We start from the raw sequence: 9,819 nt of genomic DNA, 5'->3' as shown, positions 1-9,819 counted from the left end.
AGCCTTCAACAAAAAGTTTTCATCTGCATTGCACAGCTACAATTTTTAACAAAAAAAACCCTTAAACCACTTTAGTACATTTCTCTTAAAATAAAATATAATGTGTAACTAAAACTAAAGTAACCTAAAAGAAACGTGTTCTGCTGTGAACACCAGTTTACTGCTGAGTTGAAGCAGGCCCAAATATAAGTATGTGGTTTTAAGAAAAGAAAAATCGAGCCAAAATAAGCAATGGAGCAATTCCTCTGACCTGAGACAGACTGCAGGAGAATGTTTGATATTTTCTCCAACTTGTGGAGATGGAAGTACCTCCTAACAACTTCAAAAACGGCTCAAAGATTGAGGAAAAAAGAACATGCTTTTATACCACAGCTGCTACTTTTGTAGTAGTTTCAATTTCTCAATGTCATTCAAAGAAATAAATAATAATGTCTAATTTAAAGATCTTTTCTCCTCAGTTAACAGTTTAGTCCAGTTAAGCTGAAGTAACCAGTTTGTCCCATTGTGGAGGGTTGATCATTTGATGCAGATATACAAAATCCTAGAATTATTGAATGATAGAATGGTTACAGTGCAGAGGAAACGATTTTGCAAAAAGCAACTCAGCTAATCCTACACCCCCATCTTTTTTCATACAGCCTTGCAATTATTTTCTCTTCAGAAAGATGGCCACTTGAAAGCCACCAATGCATTGTCAACAGTGCATTCCAAATCTTCATTAGTCACTATGCAAAAAAAGTTTTCTCTTCAGTTGCTATTGGTTTGTAAACTGGCATCTTCTTGTACTTGATCCTTTTGCCAGTGGGTACAGTTTTTCTCTATCTACTTTGTCCAGGCCTGTAGTAATCTGGAAAACCTCTATCAAGTCTCCTCTTAATCTTCAAAGGGGACAGCCCAGGTTTTCGAATCTATCCGTGTAACTGAGCATGCAATCTTTCATTAGCACAACTCCAAAAGAATACTCTGAACATTTCTGATTACTTTTGTGATAACTGTATTTTAGTTTATATATGAAGTATGGAGACGTTTGAACTGGAAGATTAACATCAGTTATATATTAACAGTCAGGTCGGTTTACAACACTTAAACAGTTAAATGTAGAGTGCTTGAAGAAGAGTTCTCAAACGAAAGCTCTGGAATGAATATTTGAGCTCCCCCTCCCCACCAATAAGGTTGACAATGAAGGCTGGGAGAGGAGGAGGGGAGGAGTTGTGGGAGTGCCCAAAAACACTGGCTCTGACTGACAGGTCAGATTTGAAACTGCAGCAATATTAAACAGGAGGGAGGGGAGGGTCGAACAGCAATCCCATTTGTCTCCTGATGAGCCCAATTAAAGCACCTAAGAAGCTTGTTTAGAGCCTTTTAGAGAAAGTTGTATTTTGAAAGGGGCACATTGGATTATGTGCACTGTCCTTGGGGTTTTGTTGTCTGGTTCTAGTGTACTTACCTTTGAGCCAGAAGGTCTGGGCTCAAGTCCCATCTGCACTGGAGGTGTGTCAGAACATATTGACCAGGTTGACCAAAATAAATATGAGCTGAAGGGAGGCAGGTATGGAGTGAGGAATAAGTCATCGTTACCACAGACAATCATCAGTCACCATTAGAGGGTCAGCAGTGTGAAGGCACATTAGCATTTGGTAGAAATGTGTGTTTAGCACTACCCAGATGAGGAGAATGTAGGAGCTAGTACTTGGGCATTGAAGGGGAGCTGACATCCCTATCCCTCCAGTATCACAGGGTGAAGGATGGGCTAGTACAATTGGGTGGCCTTGTACCTCAGACCCAGACTACATTGATCAGAATTTGGATTCGCTGATGATTCAGAGAGAAATACTTTCACAGGGCAGTCTGAGCTCTGAGCAGCAGGAGAACACAAAACAGACAAAAGGACGGGAACATAAGGGAAGTCAATTCTCAATAACAACAGCGCTATTGGAGATAGCCTGAAGATAATTGAGACCCATTGCCACAAGAGACTGCCACTCTCTAGATGGATGGTCGCAGATATCTATGCCCTTGTCTTTGAAGGCCGCTGACCTTGCAGTATTGTGCTAACAGCCATCAAAGTTATTGAAACCTTGAGGTTCTTTGTTTCTGGTTCCATCCAAGGATCAACGTCTGGGAGGGCAGCCACCAGTTACTGATGGCAGTCTGTCTCTCTGAGCTGCTGTCCCAGCCAGAGGGCCTATGGCACTGCAGCTTTGGCAATGCCAACATGAAATGGCTTTAAGTCAGTAATCCAGTATTATCACATTGATTTCCAATAGTACAGAAAATAGGCATGTTGTGATCCCAGTCGACGGCATTTCCAGACATGTCAAATCCTGGAGTGATACGGAGTTGATGACCTGAAGTTTTATGTTTTTTTGATTGCCCTGAAGATCAGTCACTGAACATATTCACAAGAGGTGGCAATATATATTGAATGAAAGAACATAAATGTTTATTACACAAATGAAAAACTTGAACCATGCTATATTTGACAAGGACTATTGGAACAAACGCATCTTAAATATCAGAAAGAAAGATTCAGTTCTTCTATCCTAAACAATAATCTTACAGACTCTCAAACCTCAATGAAGGTCACCCCTATCACTACATTGAAGGTCTGTTTAGCTAGCATAGCTGTAATCAGTTTTATTTTTGGCAAATTTCTGTGCATTCACTCAATGCTAATTGCTTTAATTGGTATATTTCCCTGAGGCCTTTAAAGATGTGGCTAAGTCTGCCTAACATGTCTGCTGAACATGGGCCTGTGTCCATCTATCTGTTTCTCTCTCTCTCTCTCTCTCTCTCTGTCTGTCTCTCTCTCTCTCTGACACACACACACTCTCTCGACCTGCACCCTATTATTGGCTTCTGGACCATGTAAGCATTGTCCAATGGGAAAAGGTTTCTGGAGGAGGATGATAGTGTGGAGCCTGCTACTCAGCAAGAGCTTGTGGAGAGGCAGCAACAGCAGGTATAGGTAGGCATGGCCATTGTTGTGCTATCAGAGAATACTGGTAAAGAATGGCATAACTCCGAATGTCAGCGCATCAGTGCCTGAGAAGACTGTGTCTCTCCATAGAGACAGTCTTATCATTGTGCCACATGTTGGCTGGAGAGATTGTGTTGGAGTTAACCCAATGCCTGTGGCAATGGTCCTGAAATTTTTCACTCTTGTGTCATTTCAGGCATCATCAGGAGAGCTGTGTAAAATATCACAGCAGTGATTCATCACCGTGCAAAGATTTTACAGATGCAATCTTCAGTCCTGTCCATCAATTCATTTTATTTAGCACTGGCAACTCCAGTCAGGCAAACTGATCCAGATGCTTTACTGACTTTTCAGCAGTGCTGAAAGTATAAGGGACCTTGGATTGCACATGTCTGGCAATTAAAGGACCTTGGAGACAGCCAGGGGCATTTGTTAAACTGAAGAGGTTCCTTACTCTTCCATCAATGTGTAGTTTGTATAAACAGGCAAAAGTGTGTACACTAGCTGGCAAGCAAGAGATGGTTCAAGACTCCAATCTGAAATTCTCACACTGAGTCTGAGGAGAGATACCATAAGGGTCGCTGCTCAGAGACTATTGCTCAGCTAAAATGGAATAGAAATATAGGAACATAGAAGGCCATTCAGCCCAATGGGTCTGCTCCACCAGTCAGCATGAGCAAGGCTGATCCTTTATCATTATCTCACTCTCTCCTCATACCCCTTGGCACCTTTAGCCTCAAGAAATTCACTTTTTTACTTCTTTAATATATTTAGTGGCTTTGCCTCCACAACCTTTTTGTGATAGAGAATTCTGCAGGCTCACCACCCTCTGAATGAAGAAAATTCCCCTCCTCTCAGCCTGAAATGACCCACATAACCTGAGACTGTGACCCCCTTGTTCTGGACCTCTTGCCAGGGAATGCATCACCCTTGCATTGATCAGTCTAGCCCTGTCAGAATGTTAAATTGTTCAATGAAATTCCCTCTTGTTCTTCTAAACTCCAGAGAATGCAAGCTTAGTCAACCCATCTGTTCTTATGTGACAGACCTGCCATCCTAGGAATCATTCTGGGAACCTTTGTTGTTATGCTTCAATGGCAAGTCTATTTTTTTCTTAGTTAAGGAGACTAAAATTGCACAAAACACTCCAGGAGTGGTCTCACACAGCAATTTGAACAACTGCAATGAGACATCCTTATTTCTAAATTCAAATGCTCTTGCAATGAAGGAAAACACATAATTGTTTGGTGTACCTGCATACTTGCTTTTAGTGGCCTGTGTGTAAGGACTCCCACGTCCCTTTGTACAGCTACATTTCCCAATCTATCACTATTTAAGAAATATTCTGTCATTTTAATTTCCTTATCATAGTGGACAACTTCAAAATTACCAATGTTATACTGCATCTGGACATTCATTTGCCCACTTGCTCAACTTGTCTACGTCACTCTGAGGCATTTTTAGACCCTTTCTGATCACTCACAATCTCAACTAGTTTTGTGTCATGAGCAAACTTGGAATATTATATTTAATTCCCTCATCCAAATCATTGGTATATGTTGTGAATAGTTGAAGTCTGGGCACTGATCTCTGTAGTACCCTATGAATCACTGCCTTCCATCTCTATAAATTTACTCTGGATTTCTGTTTCCTCTCTACTAACCAATTCTCAACCTAAGGCAATATATTAACATGTGCTTTGATTTTGCACATTATTCTCTCATGTGGAACTTTATCAAAAGCTTTTTGAGAATCCAAATACACCACGCCCACTGGTCCTCCCTCATCTGTTCTACTTACTAAATGCTCAAAAATTCAGTAGCTTTGTCAAATATAATTTAAGTTTAATAAATCTACATTAACTTTATGTAATCCTGTTGGTATTTTTGAAGTATCCTGTTACCACATTCTTTATAATAGAGTCCAGCATTTTCTCTACTACTGATATTAGGCTAAACAATTTATAATTTCCAGCTTTCTTCCTCCCTCCTTTTCATATAGTGCCAATATATATAAAAACTCCTACAGTCTGCATTGTTGTTCCTTGCAACTCTACTCACATACACTGTTTCTTCATTCTGAATCATTTTCTTGGTCCTCCTTTGCTGAATTATAAATTGCTCCCAATCCTCAAGCTTGCTACTTTTTCAAGCGACTTTAAATGTCTCCTTTTTGGATCTAAAATTATCCACATTTCTTTCATTATCTATGATTGGGCTAGTTTTCCAGTTGTGTTCTCTGCTGAAAAGACTATGTAGGTGTTGCAATGCAAACATTCATTGTTTGAATATTAACCATTATCTATTGACTGTCATGCCTTTTATGATGTTTCCACTGGTTAAGAAGTTCCCATCAATATTCCACTGTTGGAGTCTCACTCTGGTTGTTTCTGTTGTGCCCGTTTCAACCTGGTGCTCCCAGAGAGGGGAAGCCCTGTCTGAGGAGGATTAGATAGCGTATGGAATCAGAGGATGAGACTCTTGATGACATAGCTGAGCCTTGTTGGCCAATTGCACAAGCTGGTGTACAGGATGCATTGGATCTCAGTGAGATGCAAGATTCTCTAATAATACCAAGACGTAACTAACAATTTGTAATTTAATCTATAAAACATCCTAGCCACACCCATTTTCTCTTGTTAGCTCCCACTTAATCAAAACCGGGGCCGTCTGTACATTGTGCCAATGTACTGTTACCCTAAGTGGCCAATCAGAGGAGCCCAAATGAGATTAGACCTCCCTTGACAGCATGCAGTCCATCCACATCAAAATCAGCGCATCACTAATGCACTCAGAGGGATTTGTGCCAATGGAAGAGGTAGAAGAAGAGGCAGTCACTTTCACAAGTGCCCTGAAAGGTGTTCCCTGATGGTGATGGAGCAGTTTATTCATGGCTGTGCAGTTCCTGCTTTCCTGAGAGCAGCCAAGCCCTGACTGTGATTCCATGCCCCTCTTGCCTTGGCTTTTGGTAGCTGAACTCAGAGACAAGGTGATGGAATGCAGGTTGGAGTGCAGGCCAAATATCCCTTCAGTGAGCTACTGAGTTTTGCCCTTCATGACGTTTGCCAGACTTTCAATGGTGGTAGTCACATATTCTCAGAATAGGACACTGCAGTGATCGTGGTCTGGATTTACTTCCCTGCCCATGCTGGGTTGTGCAGCCCTTGTGGAAGTTCTCATCCTTAGAGGTTGATGTTGTTCCATCGGAAATGGTGGGTACTGATGCTGATGTTTCACCTCTCAAAGAAGTAAACAAGAGGCATGAAGGTGACTATTATCATTTGGCGTCAGTTCACAGGGGTCACTTCCTTAAAACACACAGACATCTTTGGGAAAAGGTAGCCACAAAAACATATAGAAATATAGAAAATAAGAGCAGAAGTAGACTATTTGATCCCTTGAGCTTGCTACACCATTCATTATGATCATGGCTGATCATTTAGCTTAATATCCTCCTTCCATGGATGAGATCTCAGCTCCTTCAACAGTTGTCCCCAAATTCTGCAAGCCTCCAAATTCAGGACCTATCAATGCTACCACTTGGCCAATTTCTCTGGTTTCTCTCCAACGGCCTGCAATTCAGCTCTTTCTTTGCAACCGAGCGCTCTGCACCCATGGAATCCAACCACCCTGAGATCATTCTCTAACCTTGTCTTGCCCGAAGGGTTTCAGAAAACATCATTCAGTTTCTGTTAGCTTGCTAGTATGAAAGTAACTTTTAAAATCAGTGGAGATCTATTAAGCAATTAGACACTTCTTACTTTTAAAAAGAATACTGTTGTTAGACTAGATTGCAATTTCAATTAAAGGAGTTAATGTTTGTGAGAACAATCATTTCATAAGAAATACAGTCTGCAACCAACAATAAACATGGGGGTGCTGAATTTTAGTTTCTGCTTTAAATCAACCAGATTTGTTCACGGATACGTTTTGCCTGCAGGGCCCCCAGATCAGGCCTCCTCAACTCTGGCACAGATGATGAACAGGCAGCTCTGAGACAATAACGTATGGTTCACATGGAATCTCAGATGCAACCTCTTTCACTCACCTCTTGTGTTTCCTGCTGCTTTTTAACTATTGGCAGCTGGCTATCCTGGCCTATTTGTGGCACAGTAAACTGATAAGTTGTGTTTCCAGCCTCATGTATAGGAGACAAGGTTTCCACTTGTAAAATAGAGTGACATTTCATAATGCTTTTACAGGTCATCCCTTATAAACTCATTTTATCATGTTTTCATGAAGAAACTATTTGCAAAATCTTTACTCCGTTAATATATTTGCATGTAGAGATGGAACAGCTCTTTCTAATTCAGTTGTTAAAAAGGCTACAGTTAATTTTTAATTGGCATGGTGTGAATTTGGGGTGAAGCTCACATCTGACAGAGTGCACCTTTGACACTTCCTTGGTGATGTTTTATTAGGGCACGTTGTGGAGGAAGCCTTTGTCATAGTCATTGACTCATAGAGTCATAGAGCATGGAAACAGGCCCTTCAAGTCACCATGTCTATGTTGACCAACAAACATCAAACTACACTAATCCCATTTACCTGCACTTGGTCTGTTGCCTACAGTGTCCTGGTATTTTAAGTACTCATTCAGATGCTTTTTAAATGTTCCAACAGTATCTATCTCCATCACCTCTTTAGGCTGCACATTCCATGTACCAAATCATGTACTTTGGACTACTGAACTCACATGTGGGGGAACAGCTCATCTCCATCATAATAAAATTAGCCAAACAGGAAAGTGTAAGAAATCCTTGTGATAATTAACTCTGTTTATTCCCTTTCGGTATGGAGATACTTTGTTCATGTTTATGCTTACAGAAGTATACTCAGGGAATAGAAGGGAAGGAATAATTTAACTATTGATTTTCCGTTCTAACTTCTGATCTTGTAATATCTAGTGCCGCATTTCTTTTTAAAGTCGTTTAGTTAGCCACAGGGCCATAAGATGGAGGAGCAGAAGGCCCTTTGTATCTGTTCAGACATTCAATGAGATCATGGTTGAATTGATAATCCTCAACTCCACTTTCCTACATAATCCCTATAACCCTTGATTCTCTTACTGATTAAAATGCTGTCTTGATGCCACTCTACACTCACTTGTAGAGTTCAGTTTTTTTCTCCATGTTTAGACAAAGACGTAATGAAGTCACGATCTGAGTGGATCTGGTAGAACCCAAACTGAGTGTTGCGAGCAGGTTATTGTTGTGTAAATGCCACTTGATAGCACAGATGTGACAACTCCATTGCTTTGCTGATGGTCAGGAATAGATTGCTTGGGCAGTAATTGACAAGAGTGAATTTCTAAACAATTTTCCTGGCTAATTTCTCACTTTGTTAGATACATGCCACTGATACAAGAACAGCATGGCTAGGACATGGCTACTTCTGGAGAATAAGTGTTCAGTTCTACTGTCAGGATGTTGTCACGGTCCATATCCTTTGTAGGAGCCAGTATCTTCAACTATTTCTTGATCCCCTATACAGTGAATCAAATTCGCTAAAGATCGGATTGTGTGATGCTGGGTACTAGGAGAGGAGGCGGTGGTGGCTGATCCACTTGGCACTTTTTGGCTGAATATAGTTGTAGACGCTTCAGCCTTTTGCACACATTGAGGATGGTGATATTTATGAAGCATCCTCCTCAGGTCAGTTTTTTTTTAATAGTCCACCATTTTACATGGCTGGAGAGCTTTGATCTAATTTGTTGGTTGAGGGATTGTTCAGCTCTGTCTGTTGCATGCTGTTTCTGCTATTTGGTCCTGTGCTCTCCTACACTGCTCATTGAGCCAGCATTAATCCCTGATGTGGCAGTAATAGTAAAATGGGGGATATGTTGGGCGATGAGGTTACAGATTGTGTTTGAATAAAATTTGGCTGTGATGGTTCACAGAGCAGCATGCATGCCTGATTCAGAGTTGCTTGGTCTCTTCTTAACATACAGTAAAGTCACAAGAAGAGAAATCACAGGAGGCCACTCACACATTCATGGTAAGTGGATCTTCAAGATTGCTGTGCAGGCTCTTAGATAATCTGGTTTTGCCTGTTAAAAAAAGATGAAGACACAGTAAATGTGTGAAAAATGTTTTTATCTTTTGGCTTGTTCACACCTTACAATAGTCTGACTTTGTACACAAAAGAGCATTGAAAACCTTTGGGAATTAGCTCTGGAAAAGCCCTTTCCTACTTGGTGTGTTGTCTTTGGCTGACTGTGATACACTCCTCCATGTTGCCAATGCTGTTAAAACACTTTTTTTGTGTTTTTATGCTGCAGTGCAGAATCTCCAAGCAATTCTATGGCATTTGCACTTGTAGCTCAAGAAACATGAGGTTGAACAGACCTGCTCATTGGATGATTCAGGCTCATCAGTGTCCTTGGCTTCATGGTTCAAGAAAAGTACTATGTCTATAATTGCCTCAACTACCAGTTCTGTTGTTGACCTGACAATGCTATCCACTTAAGAGTACATTTTGTTAAAATGATGGATCAGTATCCTGAAATATTTACAGACAATTTATACTTTGAATTCCAACTTTTTTTTAGCAACAGAAGACTGCTCAGAAAAGTGGAAGTTATAAATTTAGTGAATGGATGATGAAGTCCTGTGTGAAGCCCATGGAGTATCGTACCTGTAAAATGCCAAGGAAACTTCAAACAGGGAGAGACTTAACAAGACGTGATAGGGAGGAGGTTGACTATCCCCCCATCAGTAGAAAACTGCTTACAAACATGTTTATTTTGTTCTCCAGGAATATGGCAAAAGAAAAAGGTTAAAAACCAACAGCAATATTAGTTTCTATGTGTTATTGACCAGATGTCCTAACGTATTAACT

General features: G+C 40.6%; 1 long non-coding RNA gene across 1 annotated transcript in view; it reads right to left on the bottom strand.

The window, feature by feature from the left end:
* Positions 1-2,419: 2,419 nt before the first annotated feature.
* The window catches only part of LOC125486652, a 15,411-nt gene continuing 8,011 nt past the window's right edge, over positions 2,420-9,819 (bottom strand). Inside the window, exon 2 of the long non-coding RNA XR_007265286.1 lies at positions 2,420-9,028. This is a non-coding gene — a long non-coding RNA (uncharacterized LOC125486652). The remainder of the gene's footprint in view (positions 9,029-9,819) is intronic.

This window comes from Rhincodon typus, chromosome 2, assembly GCF_021869965.1.
Source record: "Rhincodon typus isolate 14 chromosome 2, sRhiTyp1.1, whole genome shotgun sequence".
In the NCBI taxonomy this organism is placed as follows: domain Eukaryota; kingdom Metazoa; phylum Chordata; class Chondrichthyes; order Orectolobiformes; family Rhincodontidae; genus Rhincodon; species Rhincodon typus.
The sequence above is the reverse complement of the archived record's forward strand: the minus strand, read 5'-3'. Positions and strand labels throughout refer to the sequence as shown.